Genomic DNA, 14,782 nt, shown 5'->3' on the forward strand with positions numbered 1-14,782 from the left:
CAGTGGATGGTGGTTTGGTGACCACCTACATCAAACAGTTCAGGGTATGTTTTAATCATTACTCCTGTGGGATGCGAGTTTGAAAAAAATCCTTTGTTTGGTGCAGTTTTTGTATCATTTCCCTTGCTTTTAATGGAAGCTGCAGGAGATTTGGTCGCCATTGTGGTGTCCATTTTGTGGGAGATGGGAGTTGTCTCCTCGCTGGTGTTCCTCGTAGGGTGGGAAGGAAGTTGGGCTCTGTGTCCCCCTCAGGCTGTCACCTCCCTCTTGTAGTCTCTGACAACGTTCTTAGCACATCTTCGCCTTTTTCCCCTAACATAGTCATCCTCATCATCCTGCTGTCAGAGCTGTCAAGCAGACGTTTTGTGTTTCAGCCCCCTGCTGGCTGCCTGTCCGTGATAACCAGCAGCTATTGATGACCTTTCTGCATTCCTTTAACTTCACTATAATTTAAATACCCCACAGGCGGATTAGACTATTTTTCCCAGCTATAAGGCAAGGGGGGTGGGGGGGCCAGAACATGTTGAAATCAGCTCTGGGACATCTTCAGCCGGCCCTGCAGCGACGACACTAAAACAATATGTAACCCGGGGTTCAAATTACTGCATTTTGTTGCTCGGGCTACTAATTCCCTCCATAACAAAATGCACATAATCGCACGCTTACCCACTTTCTCATTTTATTCATAAATACTACTCACGTTTTTTCTTAATTCTCAGTGACAACCCTTTAAATGTGATGTGAGAGGTAAAATGTAATTCACCTCGTCTATTTAAGTGAGCATGAAATGTTTTGATTTGTATTTATTTCGTTTATATAGCGCTTTCATCCAAAGCACTTTACATTAAAACAGAATACATAGAACAATATAACAGTAGAAGCAATTTACAATCATGAATCGAACCAATAAAAACAGTAAGTAGAGCAATTAATCTGTAGGGGAAGGGTTGAGGAAGGAAGGAGGAGAAAAGAGATAGGAGGGGAATAGGGTGAAAATGAGGGAGGATAAGGGAAGGGGGAAGGAAGAGAGGATCATAGGGAATATTCAAGGGCAAGGGAAGGGGAGAGAATGAGAGGTGGGTAAGGATTCATGGCAGGGAATGGAGAAGGAGAGATTTCAGGGACGAGCGGAAGGAGGAAAAGTTAGGTATGGAGCGGATTGAGAGAGGTAAGGCGTTCCAGTGCAATTTTACAGTGTAAAATGTTCCACTACCAGGATGGGCTAACTATTGAGAGGTAACTGTTTTATTTTGAGAAACACCTGATCTGTGAGGAAAAAATATTATGTAAACAAACAGCCACCATCTTGTATATACATGCCACTCACCTTTAACTGTAAGATGGTGGACAATGGAACAGTCCCCCTGCAGGGGGACTCTTGTCAGGACATTGAAATGTGTACCCTTGACCCATGCCTGGTAGAGCTCTTCACCCCCAGCAACAAGGGAAAAGTGGAACTGGCCATGACTGTTGGAAGGAAAAAACGATCGGCCTGAGAGGCACAGAGAGAGCTGGGAGTATTTGAACCCCTGTGGGGCTGCTGAGGCCTGTCCAGGGCCAGTGTTGTAGCCCTTGCCGGGTTCTGACTGAGAGGCTGATAGCCTGCCGGATGGACCCTGTCCACTCGAAAGTAAAACTGTCGGCTGGAAGTCTGACTTAAAAGCTCTGAGCTTTTCATCACGTGGATGGGAGCCATGCAAAAAAGAAACTGGAAGAGAAAACAATTCCCTGGGTGAAGATAGGAGGTGAGAGACATGTTACGTAGCTACTGTATAAACCCAGGCATTTGTGTGACTTTGATAAAAGCCCACACTGGGGCTCCCGTTTCCTTCACTTTGCAGTTTAAATCCTTTTTAGAGTACCATACATTTTAAGTTGGTCACAACGAATTAAAGCAGTAGTGCTCTGTTAATTGTGAGAGGAACTAACGGCTGCTTTATTGTAGTGCTGCCAGCTCAGGCAGTGAAAGAGTTCAGTGACCTCCTCCCCCCAGTTAACCTCTACAAGTTGTGTGCTACAAAAACAGAAAGGAAAAGATTAAGAAAAAATCATGTAGAGGCTGTCAATGCCTATGTCGAAAGCTGAAGCTTGAGACCTATGCTCAAAAATGTTTACAAATAAAGGGGGAAGCAAACCAGTAACTAACAAACTTACAGCACTATGTTTCTCATTAGACCCCAAGCACTAGAATCCTGAGGAAAACAGCTATAGCTCCTCGAGGCAAGGCCTGATTAACTGGTGAGCATTGGCTGTTCCTGTATTTCTGTGAGTGAGAGGAGGATTGTATGCGGGGACAGTAAGAAATAAAACTTCCAGCTTCGGGGCATGGACAATGCAAGGCAACCACATCACCAAAAAGAGAACCACCAAAAGCAAACCCTTTCTAACCCTGTATGTGCATTTCCTGGCTGTGCAGTAAGCGGGTGCTTGAAAAAAGAGGGTCACTACGTTTCCCGAGCTGCATGATCCTATGTGGCTTGGGAGAGAAAGGAGACCCCATGTGTTATGTCTTTCTCACATGAAATTAGTAGCTGCTGTTTATGCCCAGGATTGGGGGCAACGTTCCAGTCAGTAAGCGAGCTCCCTTAAGAGGAAGTTACTTTCTCAGCCCTACAGGAGTATGCATAGACACCGAGAGGGGGTCAAATAAACAAATGTATTAATAATGCTTCATGCCATCAGAACTTCTTGGAGGAAGTGGGGCAAATAGCCCATACTCAAAGTGCAAATGTCCTGCTGCTGACAGGAGTATGAAAAATAAGACTATAGCAGTTTGTCGCCAAGAAGAAAACCAAGCAAAGGCTTTGTTTAATGTGTTAAAGCTTGCCCATTTTACCCTCACATATAAAAGACAAAATTTCAATGCGACAACAGTGCACTTTGTGCCACCAGCGCCTTGCAGGAGGAGAATAATTAATGAAAGGTGACAGAGCATGAAGAAAAAATAAAAACGTCATTTCACCCAGCAAGAGAACTTTCTGAGCTGAAGACGAGTACTGGATGCCAGCAAGAAAAAATATGAATTGGAACTTGAGTATCTCAAAAGTGTTATGAATAAAGCAAAGACTGAGTTCATTATGCTTGGCGTGTCTGTTGGGACAATTTGTGCTAATAAGGAAGTGAAGGGGTCTGCTCTAGGCTCATGCAGCAACTCCTAGGCAGCAGTAAAAGTGAAGAAAGAGATTGGACCAAAAACCATAAACAGCCAGAGGGGTTTGCTGGGATATGTTGAATGGAGACGAACACAGAAAACTAGGAAGCAAAAAGGTGACAAAAGAAGAAAATGAAGGCCAAAAACATCTGTGGCCCATGGTTGCTTCCCTCAAAATAAAGCAACCCAGTATGAGTTCTTTAGCTCCCCCACTCCCTACAGGGAGATCCCAGGATGCTCATCGCTGACCACTGCAATGGGTATCTAACCAAGTACAGAGGTTTAGAATTCTTTGCTCTTCCACTCCCCCTCAGGGAGACCTGCTTCTAGGCCCTCCCTCATGAGAGCCTGTGAGAAACCCGATCAAAGCCATCCGCAGTCAGCTGGTGTCCACATTCAAAAGGAACCTTAAATAAGTTCAATAGCTCCTACTCAGGGAGACCTGCCTAATTGACCTCCCTCATGAGTTCATGAGGTAACCTTCTCACCATAGCCACCCGCGCAGAGCGGGTGCAAAGAAAGTGTTCAACAAAAAGAAGCATTCAGTGATTGGGATGTGTGGCCGGGACACCAGTAAGCACGAAAACTCATATTTTTCATATTGGGCCCCCAAGTTGTTTTATATTCTTGGTAGACTGTAGCTGCCATAGGTTTGTTACATTATTTGCGTGAAGTGGGAAAATACTCACGCTGTTTTGAATTGACCGAGTAGCATAAGTTGGCAAGGCTGTATGTTCAACACAGATGTATTTTCAGACAAAGTCAATTATTACTGGGAGGTTGTTTGGGAAAGTTAAAAATGATGAAGATGGAGTTTTTTTTTTTCTTCATGTAAACATTTCTAGTTGAAGTATAATACGGTTGGTTTATATGCAATATACAAAGGATCCCCTTTTTGGGGTGGTTACAGTCTACATTTGTAATTAGTATTATGTGCACCAGACGCTGCTTTCCCGTTGGTTTAATATTTCTTTAATTTTCAGGTGGGGCAGAAGAAATCCAAGTTTCTATTTACATCAATTATTTTGAGGTTTTTCTAACTATTATTGGTGGAGGATGTTGTCTTTCTTTTGTGCTGCAATTTGCCAAGGGTCACACAAATGACAGCTACACCTATAGAAGGAATTCCAGCAAGCCACCACAGTGGCGCTGTAGTCCTCTCCTGCACATCACACAGGTTGCTTAAAAAAGGGTTCTGTCATCATGTTTTCCTATGTGCTGTAACTCTGCATTAGGGCTTATTAGTACTTTGAGCTTCTCACATTAATCTTTGATTTTGTAAGTGAAGTGAGAAAAGACTTACAAGCATTACAAAACAGATACGAACACCAGCAGCAGTAGTACTGTGGTGTATTAATAGTCTTTGTACAAATAACAAAAGCAGTGAACGGCCCTTTTAGCCTCCTGACCACCATACCTCTTCCTGTTTGCCTTTGCTGTGTTAGCAGTGCACAGTGGTGCACAGTGGTGGCGCGAGTTATGGTTGCTTAGTTTACCATAACTGACGAATTTCAAGTGTTTTTCGGTTTGACTTCCCTTTAACAATGTTTTCACTAAATGTCATAGGTTTGTATTAGTGTGCCCTAATTTTCTACAACTCCCTATTATACAACCAATATAACTGCATTTTCGACTTAAAACTGTAGCATTCCCCAACTCCTAGCAACATTTGTAACACTTTTATGCACTTTTTGCAAAATGTTCCTCTGTTTTTGGATTCGTCCTATGTTCGGGAACGTCTGACGTCACCACAGACTTTCCGGACAGTGGCACGTGACCGCGTGCGTGACATGATGTGTTCGCGAACGGGGCGGCGCTTTGCGGACTTGTCTGTGCTTTGCGAACAGCTTGAATCTGCATTTCCATCTGATCTATTAAGTTTTAAACAGAAGACGTACCCTTGCACAGCTTCTACACCCATTTTTATCCATTTGCAATCTAGGACACGGCACATACTTGCAAGAATAGTAGCAGAACTGCTATTTATTTTCAGAAATGGCATCAGCTATTGCCATCCCTCCTCCCCAGGAGCCAACACCACCACCACCACCAGCTGGAGGGCCTAGACCATGGAAGAAGCGTAATAATTTGGAAACTATCAAGAGGACCAGGAAGATGAGGTAGAGGAAATGCCTACCTCTAGCACCCAGAGAGAATCATGGATGTGGCAGTTCTTTACCACCGTTGCAGTTGTACCAAAGGCTAAAGCTACCAAGGTGAAATGCAATGTTGTACTCAGTCGCGGACAACCTGGGCAGTATTTTACGGGACCACCTCCATGCACCGCCACACCAAATCCAACCATTGGAATGCTTTATGAAAGGCTGTTCCTTTCTCAGAAAGTAGTAGTCGGTCTTCCTCTACCTCATCCAATGATGCCAACACACAGGCTACTCCTGTGAGGCACAAGATCCCACCAGCTACTTTGCAAGCTATGAAAGAGGCTGTTCAACCATATCTTTCGAAGACAACTGTACTCTGTATATACTGCAACACACAACTCTGCAGGTGGGGGGGGGGTCAGTTTCGAAGTGCTATTGAGGCTGCAATAAAGGAGCATGAGAAACACTGCCCCCTACCTTAGATTTAATGCACGCCCAACATCTTCCCGGGTTCACCTGCCCCTCCATAGCAGTTTGCTGCCCCTTCCCTTACTTTCCTCGCCTTAATTCCTGGCCTCTCCTGCAAAAAAAGAATTACAATTTTAAAAAAACACCAGAAAAAAGTTCCTTTGGGAACCACCTTTCACAGTTAAAAAATAGAAATAAAAAAATTAGCTTATAGACTCAATCTACTTTACATTTTCCAGCAAAGTATTTAGACTCAAAAAGATTCTCCGACATTCCCATTAGTATTTTCTACTATGCTAATGGAAATAACGGACAATTGTATACTAGAGAAAAATAAAAAACACAATTTTCTGTCCCAAACAATTTTCTCTATACAATAAGGACCATAATCCATGGCCCTGCGCGACTACCCGCGATCTCTCGGCCGTGCTTTATTAGGCCGGACTGCACGTGCACGCCATTGCACACGACAGCCCTTCTACCCTTTTTACTGCAGGGATCGAAATTAAGATCAGATAAGCAGGAGTTAAAAGCAGCTCCTGGGTATCTGGCATTAACCAGTGAGCTGAGACTACACTGGGTAAATTCACATAGGTCTGCTTGTTTGGGATCAGTTGGCCTGGGGAGCCAGAAGTAGCTCCTGGTAGCTATTGTGCCAAAGTAACCAGGCTCTTCTAGGCTACAAGCAGGAGCTAAATAGCTCCCAGCCCCCTCAATTACGATCCCTGAACAGTTATGTTTGTAGCACTCCCTCATTGCCTGCTTTGGAATAGTCCCCCATATATCCACCAAATAGTTTTAAAAACACTCTACATATAACCCTATAAGCATATTAAACTTACACACCAACTGCCACTTAATGTTGTACAAATCTTATCCATGCGCATTTCCCTTGCTTATCGAAGAACATTTTACACACTATAAATGCACAAATGCATTAAGTGCATGAATGGAAAGCGTAGGGATTACCAAGTGCTCATAGAAGTCCATAAGGAAAGTACCAAGACATGCCAAAGTCTGAGCCCGCTAACTACCTGCTGGGGTAAATGACTCCCTAAGGTGTGGTACACAGCTGCCAGATGGTAAACCCACAACAGCAGTGCTGAAGGGTTGTACCGGGTTGGGCTACATATAGGGCCTGGAACCTGTGAGGTTTGAGAGACCAAGCCACCAGTGTCAGTGGTAAGCGTTAACAGGGAAGGGTCTAAGTAAAACAGGACCAAAAAAGCACAGTTTTCAGAGGTTTTCAGAACTTAAGGAAGTCCAGCTCATGTATAAAAGGAGCAGGAAGGCTGTTCGAAAGAGAAGCATAGGCTGAAGACAGAGACATGCCTCCTGCTCTCCGTTTAAAAAATCAGTAAGTTCAACATATTATGGTCCTTGCAATTAGCAGGAGCCAAAGTACACATTTTCGGGCTGCTGCAATATCATCCCTTGGCTTCAGGCCAAGGATAAGTCTTGCAGCCCTATTCTAAGTTAGCCGAAGGGGATATAGACAACAAATGGGGAGGTTAAGGAAGAGGCTGTTGTAGTAGTCCTACACAGTACCGGGGCTCTACAGACATTGAGCTTCTGGGGGAAGGTAAGGAACGGTGCAATGCCTGTAAGGAAGTCCAGCTCAAACCATGGCCTTTCTTTACAAGCTCCAAAATGTAAGGAGTAAAAGAGAGAAAACACTTATAACCCCAACGTTTTTGGCCTCACAGAATATGATATATGATATAAGATATTTATAACGCACCTGTACACAAGTGTTCCTAGGTGCGACAAGACAAGGAAGGGGAGACAAAGGGAGGACAGAACAAAGGATCTTACTAGGCCTTGTGTCATTCAGATCGTGCAAGTGCGAGGGGCAAGAAGTGCTGAGGGCTGGGGAGGAGTGCCAAGTAAGCTCAAGTAAGTGCCACCGGATGGCTGGCTCTGAGTAAGTGCAAGGAGGCAGGGGACTGTAGAGTTGCAGATACAGTCCCTAAGTGTGTGGTAAGCCCAGAGGCAGTGCATAGGGCTACTGGTTGTGAGGGAGCCTGGTGCCCATTAAGGTTCAGAAGGTCCTTCCGGAACCTGGGGTTCAAAGTTGAGGGAGGCTGTTCCAGAGGCAGGCACCAGCTGAGGATAGAGATCTACCCTCCAGTCGCTGCCTGGAGAAGTGTCTAACGCTCAGAGTTGGAAGTGGATGAGCAAAGGGCTCCATAAGGAAAGTGCATAGGAAGAGAGTTGGATATAGTGTGAACCCCGGAACCAGAAAGCCTTGTGAGCAATGCAGAGGGTCTTGAACTTGATCCTTGCAGCTACTGTGAGCCAGTGGAGAGATTTCAGGGCTGGAGAGATACGATCCCTGGGCTTGAGGCCAATGACACATCTTGCAGGCCTGTTTTGGATTAGTTGCAGAGGGCAAAGAGTAGAGGCAGGCAGATTTAGAAAAAGACTGTAGCAGTAGTCCAGTCTAGAGAGAACCAGGGCTCTAAATGCCTGACCCCAGTCAAATACCTCTTACAATGTACAAGAAATTGTACCCCTGTAATTTATGTAAATTCTGCGCTTTTTGCTTCTCAGATACTTCTCTTGTAATGTATAAGAAATGTACCCCTGTAATTTGTGTTGCTGCGCTTTTTCTCGCTATGTAAATACATTTTGTAATTTGTGATACCGGATATTTACCATTGCACCTATGCAACTGCTATGTAAGAAATGCGCCCAGATGCCTACAGGCTGGGAGCGCTATACAAATAAACAAATCACATCACCAATGTCATGTAATAGCCGATTAAGTGCTCCAGGGGAGCTGTTCAGTCAGAACGTATAGGCTATGTCCCCTATGCACAGCAGCACATGCAACCCCAGGCATGTTTTACATGCAAGGACCCCACGTCTGAGCCGAGGCAAACTGAAACGTGAATGAAATGGATGCAAATCTTTTGTATCCATTGTAAATACTGGATTGCTGTGGTCAGCCTTCCATACCATTGGATGCAAATCGATCTTGCTCCTGCCACCAGTAAGTGCTGCCTGGCCCAACTGCTAGACCACCAGGCTAAAATATGGATGGGGATGCGTGTGTTCCTGTACAGCCCTGTCTTCATGTGCCCTTGCGTTCAACTAACTTATCTCCGCATATAGAGTGACAAGAGAAAGCCAAACCCTTGCTCAAGATGTTGATATTGTACAATAACAAGATATTAAAGGCTGAATTTGAATGTAGAGCCCCCGGCCAAGGGCTTCCCAGAGACCGTCTGGTGCCTCTTCCTCTGCTGGATGCGGACAGGGGGGCGGGTCTGGTATTGGCTCCGGGAAGTCTATCTCAGTTGAAGGCTCTTCTTTCCAAAAATCACTGCATGCACTTTGTCATGTGATGAGCCTGTGGAGAGATTGTGAAAGTCAGTAGTCTAAACAGGCACTGTTCCATCTCTGCTATGCTCCGTCTCTCCCAGCAGGGGTCACTCTAGGAAATGGTGTATGAGAGCGGACTGCCAGGGACACCTGCTTCTGCTGCCTTCTTCCAAATGCTCTGCTACAGGGATGTATGCCATGTTCCAAGGCCACTTGCATGGTCCTCGGGCACCATGGTGGATTTGGAAGTCAAGAGGGGTGGGCTAGGTTAGTGGGGAGTGACTAGAGTGGGAAAATGCAAGCTAGCTGAAGTTCCACGAGCTCTGCATGTGGGTCTGTTTGTAGGTGTTCTGTTTTGAGAACACAGGGTCATTGTGTACAGGAAGTGGAGCATTGTGGGCCTGTGGTGCTATGGAGGAAATTATGCATGTTATTGGGATTTGCACCCTGCACCACTGCCATTTTTATGGTCTCGTGACGGTCGCATGGATCGGTGTAGTTTGTGGGAGTAGCATCGCTGAAGCATACACTTCATATAGTGGTGTAAGCGGAAGTGTAATGGAGCCCAGCTTTCTGTAGGGCGGGCCTAGGGGCCGAGGCCACTGGAGGGAATGGTATATACGGGCAGTTCTGGTCTCACTGATGCACTCACTCTAAATGAGGGTGTATGGAAGTGGAAATGATGAGGGTGCCTAGGAGCAGAGGAGACAAAGGGCCTGTCCAGGCGATATCAATACACTCTGATCAGCGGCGGCTCCTTTATCAGGGAAGGGGGGGTGCCCCGTGCTTTGGTTGAGAGATGTACACGTTTAGATTAACATTGTAATGTCAGGTTCGAATGTGAATATAAACTTACATCTTTAAACAAAGCACGCTGCCAGGCAGCAGGGTCCGCCTCAGTGTGTCATTTGCATGAGGGACTGTGTAATTAAATGTGCAGTGCAGATCTCTTTGGGCAAAGTACATAGCGCGCAATAATGAGAGGCCAGCAGAGCATCGGGAGTTTACTTCCACTGCCTCGCTACTGCGCTAATAGCACATGCGCTCACTGATTGGAGGAGCCCTCTCCTGCCTGCCTGTCAGTGTGCTCAGCACAGCAGAAGTGTGTTGGTCCAGTCATGTGGGGATGGTGTGCTGAGGGTTTTAGCCTCCAAGTGAAATATATGTGTAATGTGTTTGTATTCCTGTAAGGGGTTTGTCTGTGTGTATGACTATGCCAGTGTGGGAATGTGTTTTCTTATGTATGTGTGTATGTGTGCAACAAGTCATCTGAATGCTGTATGAATGCACGGGTGAATGAGTACTGTTGTCTGTATGCTTGTGAATTAGTCTTTCAGAGCGTGTGTGTGTGTGTGTGTGTGTGTGTGTGTGCGTGCGTGCACGTGTACGTACCACTAGATGGTGGCCTATGCAAAGCATGTGAATCTAAGCAGATAAGCATCAGGAATACGGTTATGGCCCACACCTCCAATGAGTAGCAATTCTCTGTGAAACGAAATCTTCTGACGACAGGCTTTTACAACTGTCATCCAGCCATCTCAAAATGTTGAAGCTGGCTCCACCTTCACCCGTTCAAGGGGGGGTGGGCGCAAGACATGCAGTCCTAGCCTGACTTATTCACTCACTGTAAATATAGTGGTGTTTGAAAGCGGAAATGTGATGGGAGCCCAGTTTCCTGTAGACCCAACCTTTGGAGCAGGGGCCCTAGTGCGTGAGGGCTGGCCATAAGAGTGTGACATACAGGACCTGCAGTCTTAGTCCCTCTGTTTGTCACCATCGAGGGGTTGGGGGGGGGGATCCATCTACTATGGCATCTTGATGCAGGGTCCACTGTGAGGCGTGCTGTATGAGGGCACAAGCACGCAACGCCATGGAGCTAATTGTGCTTCAGCCCCCCCCCCCCACCTAAATGTGAGCTAAGGGGCATGGCTTCCGCACATAGCAGTTTGTTAGTGAAAGGAGAAAGAAATCTATCCTGAAACCGGTGTCTTTAAAGTGTTAACTGTGTTTGTGCAGAAAAATGTATTCGTACAAACGTAGCAAAACTTCAAAGCTGTTTGTGAGGATTTCGACCATCCGCATGGTGGGTGTGCGCTCCCCTGGGCTTTTAAAAGAATGTTTAATGGAATGATGGTAGACCAACCTCAGGAAAATGTGTTGGTCAAATCCACGCACATTTTCATGTGCTCACACCACGACAAACTGATAGATTTGTGTACTCTGGGTAGACACAGCCTACAGGCACAGTCTGCCCTGTCCCATTTAGTTGGAATGTGACAACCAGGAGTACACTGTCCTTTCCAGGACGGGGCGGTCCAAGCTTCACCTGCCAATACCACCCTGATTGACAACGGATCAAGGGATCCACCCTGCTCTCTTGTTAGGCCTGCAGCTGGTGGCAGTGATTATCATACAAATAGAGTGTACTTCAAACAGGCCCATATGGGGCCTGGCTGCAGAGGTTAACAAAGGAGACAGGAAACCCAAACAACCTTTCATATGGTACTGTGTCACCCTGAAGCCAGCTCCCGTCCTCTGTGTCGTTGACAGTAAAGTTTCTGGGACTGCATGTTTACAGTAAGCCTCCCCGGTAGGGGGACCCCATTCATCAGGTAAGAGAATGTGGTTTGCAGGAGCCAGAGAGTCTGTTCTCTCCGCAGCTTCAAGGGAGACCTGCCACTTTAAACCAGAACCACAGAGAGATACATTAACCAGATACTCTTTGATCAACAGGTTGATGGGTGGGACTTAGTAACACATGTTTTTACCCCTTAACCATAGTGCTTTGCAACATGAAAGGTAATAACCTCATGCATACAGTTGATTGTTTGTGGGGACCCAAGGATTGGTTCATTCAGTTGGGCTTAGCCTACACCAATCACTATGGCCCACTTGGCTTTGAGGGCTGAGCCCCCCTTTTGGCAGCGCATCTGAAGACTTCACTTGAAGTAACTAAGAACTCAACCTTGGATCCTGGCTGAAGGTGTTCAGTCTGCGTTACATCTTCTGACAGGGATGGGAGGCTGGGACTTACAAAGAGGGAAGCAAGATCGCTCCCCTAAACATCTCTCAGGGAACAGAGAGAGATACAGAATCCAGAGTATCCTCTAGCCACTCCAGAGCTGGTACCCAGCCAGCACAGAGCGTGCCCTGCTAGGCTCTGCAGCAAGCTTTCTAGGTAGAAGGTGCCAGAAGGTCTCTGAACCTACAACAAAGGACACTGCAGCTGCCTGCAACACACTCTGCAGCTTGAGCAGTCGACCTTAAAGTTCGACGGACATTTTCTAACCAGTCTGGTTCCTCGAGCTGCAACAGACTGCAATGCTGACCGTTGTCAAGCCGCAGTCGCGTAGTCATCTGGGACGTCTCAACCAGTGCTCCTGACCCAAACCCACTGTGTAGGGCAGCCTGCAGCTGTTCGTCCTGCTTCGCTCGCTGAACAGTCTTACCGCCTGATAACCATAGCTGACTCCTGTCTGGAACTCTATCACAAAAGCTGCAAAGTGCCCTGAAGCCGACTTGACCCTGTCGAGCACCATGAACATCTGCAGCAAAGGGTAAATTGTGGTTCTGTCCCCCTGTTCCTTCCAAGAAGACCCCATGAGACAGCCCATTGCTCCCTTTGTACTGAAGCCAGACCATAAACTTGTGGTTAGTCACCATACCGACTACCCTCCTGTCAGTATCTAGAGTGCAACCCTTTTCCTTCTTTGAAACTGTCTGTCTTCTGTACAGTGTGGGTTGTATTTGTAGTGTTGCTAGAACTGTCTGTTGTGATAAATAAAGAAGATATTTTTTAATCAACCTTGACTGGGCGGTATATGGAGAAAAAATTGAGAGAAGAAAAACCGAACAAAACAAAATGCTGAATTTGGCGCTGTAAAAAATAACATAGAAAAAAGTTGGGGCAGGGTGTCCCCTGCTCCCCTTCATCGACATTAATGGAATTCGGGGGTTGCGGGGGTGTCCCACACTTCCATGAAAAAGAAAGCGGGGGACAAATAAAGTATTTTAAAAAATGCACCCTGCGCCAGAAGTTCTGCCTCCCCATTGAGAGGTGGAACTTGCGTCGCAGGGAAGTGTCGTGGAGAGGAACAAGCGGGTAAGTGAGCCACAGAGGTGAGTTTTGATGGTAGGGGGAGGAGAGTGGGGGGATAGCGGGCCAGAGGGATGTACGTGATTATTTTCATATGGGTATTTCGAATTCGCGGACTGGACAGTCTCTTTTATCATTGGGTAATTGTATTTCTGCTGTGTTGGCAACCAACCAACAATCTACTACTTTAAGGAGATAAGCCTGCCGTTCTGTCCACGTTGCCAAAATTGGACAAGGAGATTTATAATTTGCTTCTTACTCCTATCTGTTCAGATCCTTTCTTGTGAATTGCAGGTGTGGGGCTGATTGATGGTTTAGAAACCGATATTCACCCCTGGACCACTAGTACCTCGGAAGTTGATTTGTCACACTGCTAGTTTCAAGAAATGCTTCTCTATGTGCTGGGCCACTACCATTTGATACTTGTTCCCCACACCAGAAAGCCCTTGGGGGTAGAACAGATGGGGCGGTGCCTCCAAGTTTGTCCTGCCCAGTTTCTGAAGTGGCCCCTCCCATCATCAGCCAATTGTAAGGGCATAATCCTATATGTCCACGCTCAGTGGAGCTGCTGGAGCGACATTTTTGAGATTTTCGGCATGCCATTAGATGCCCAGTTGATTTCTAGAAATGGAAGGATGACCAGAGCATTAGACAAACATGGCTTCTGACAGCTTTGACCCTCTCTGCCCTACACTGTCCCCATCGCCTCTAGCGCAGGCCGGGCATTACCGAGAGCAGAGCGCCTGGGGAAGCTCCTGCCAGTTGCTCTGATGGGGCGCTTCCACCACAGTCCGGGCTACGGTCTGTTGCTTTATTTTATGTTATGTTAACGGTACTTATATAACGCACCGTCACCAACGGAATTGGTCCACAGGCGCTCTGCATGATCTGTAAATGAGAAGGTGGGATGGGTTAGTAAGGTGAAGAGCGCGTAGGATAGTGAGAGGAGTGGTCTACTGTTTGCAGCTTCAACTCGGTAGACACGGTACTGAGCTTTGGTGCGAGTATTGGATCGGTGTCAGTTCGCGTGTGCTGTTGGTGCGGCTTATGTGTTGTTGCAGTGTGGTGAAGTGCGTGCAGCTGGTTGTGCGAGAGATGGTTGTGGGAGTTTTTTAAGTATGCAGAGAGTTAGAGTTTATATTGGTTAGTGGGTTATGTGACATTTAACATGCAAGCATTCACAGTTCTGTCTAAGTCTAGCACTTGCTGACCTACACAATTCAGTCTGAGTGTGGCACTCGCCAACCCTCACAATACCATCTAGATACCGCACAGGCCAATGTTCATAATTCTGACCAGTGCGGGACATGCCAACATTCTCAAAGCTTTGTGTCCAACAAGAGCCAGATTTAGGCGAGTTTGCCGAGAGGGATCTGCAGCTGGCCCCTGTATGAAGCTGATCTGCAGTGTAGCACCGGGTCTGACCTGTGGATTGAAAGCTGGGATTCGCTCCAGGGCGCTACTCGCTGGGTGCCAAGCCTGCCTCCCCCACTCATTAAGCGGACAGCATCTCTCCACTGGCTGCTTGTTCTGCTCTCAGAGATCGACCGGGCGTTTGCACTTTTATCGCGCTGAAGTGCTTACACCTTTCCGCACCGATGGTTTCACCTGCAGCGGAAACCAAAATCAACCCTGGGA

General features: G+C 46.6%; 1 protein-coding gene across 1 annotated transcript in view; it reads left to right on the forward strand.

The window, feature by feature from the left end:
• MRPS18A (mitochondrial ribosomal protein S18A) overlaps positions 1-14,782 on the forward strand; it is a 317,122-nt gene that overhangs the window by 237,509 nt on the left and 64,831 nt on the right. The window lies entirely within an intron of this gene.

The sequence above is a fragment of the Ambystoma mexicanum genome, chromosome 4q (assembly GCF_040938575.1).
Source record: "Ambystoma mexicanum isolate Mex_15411 chromosome 4q, UKY_AmexF1_1, whole genome shotgun sequence".
NCBI classification, from domain to species: domain Eukaryota; kingdom Metazoa; phylum Chordata; class Amphibia; order Caudata; family Ambystomatidae; genus Ambystoma; species Ambystoma mexicanum.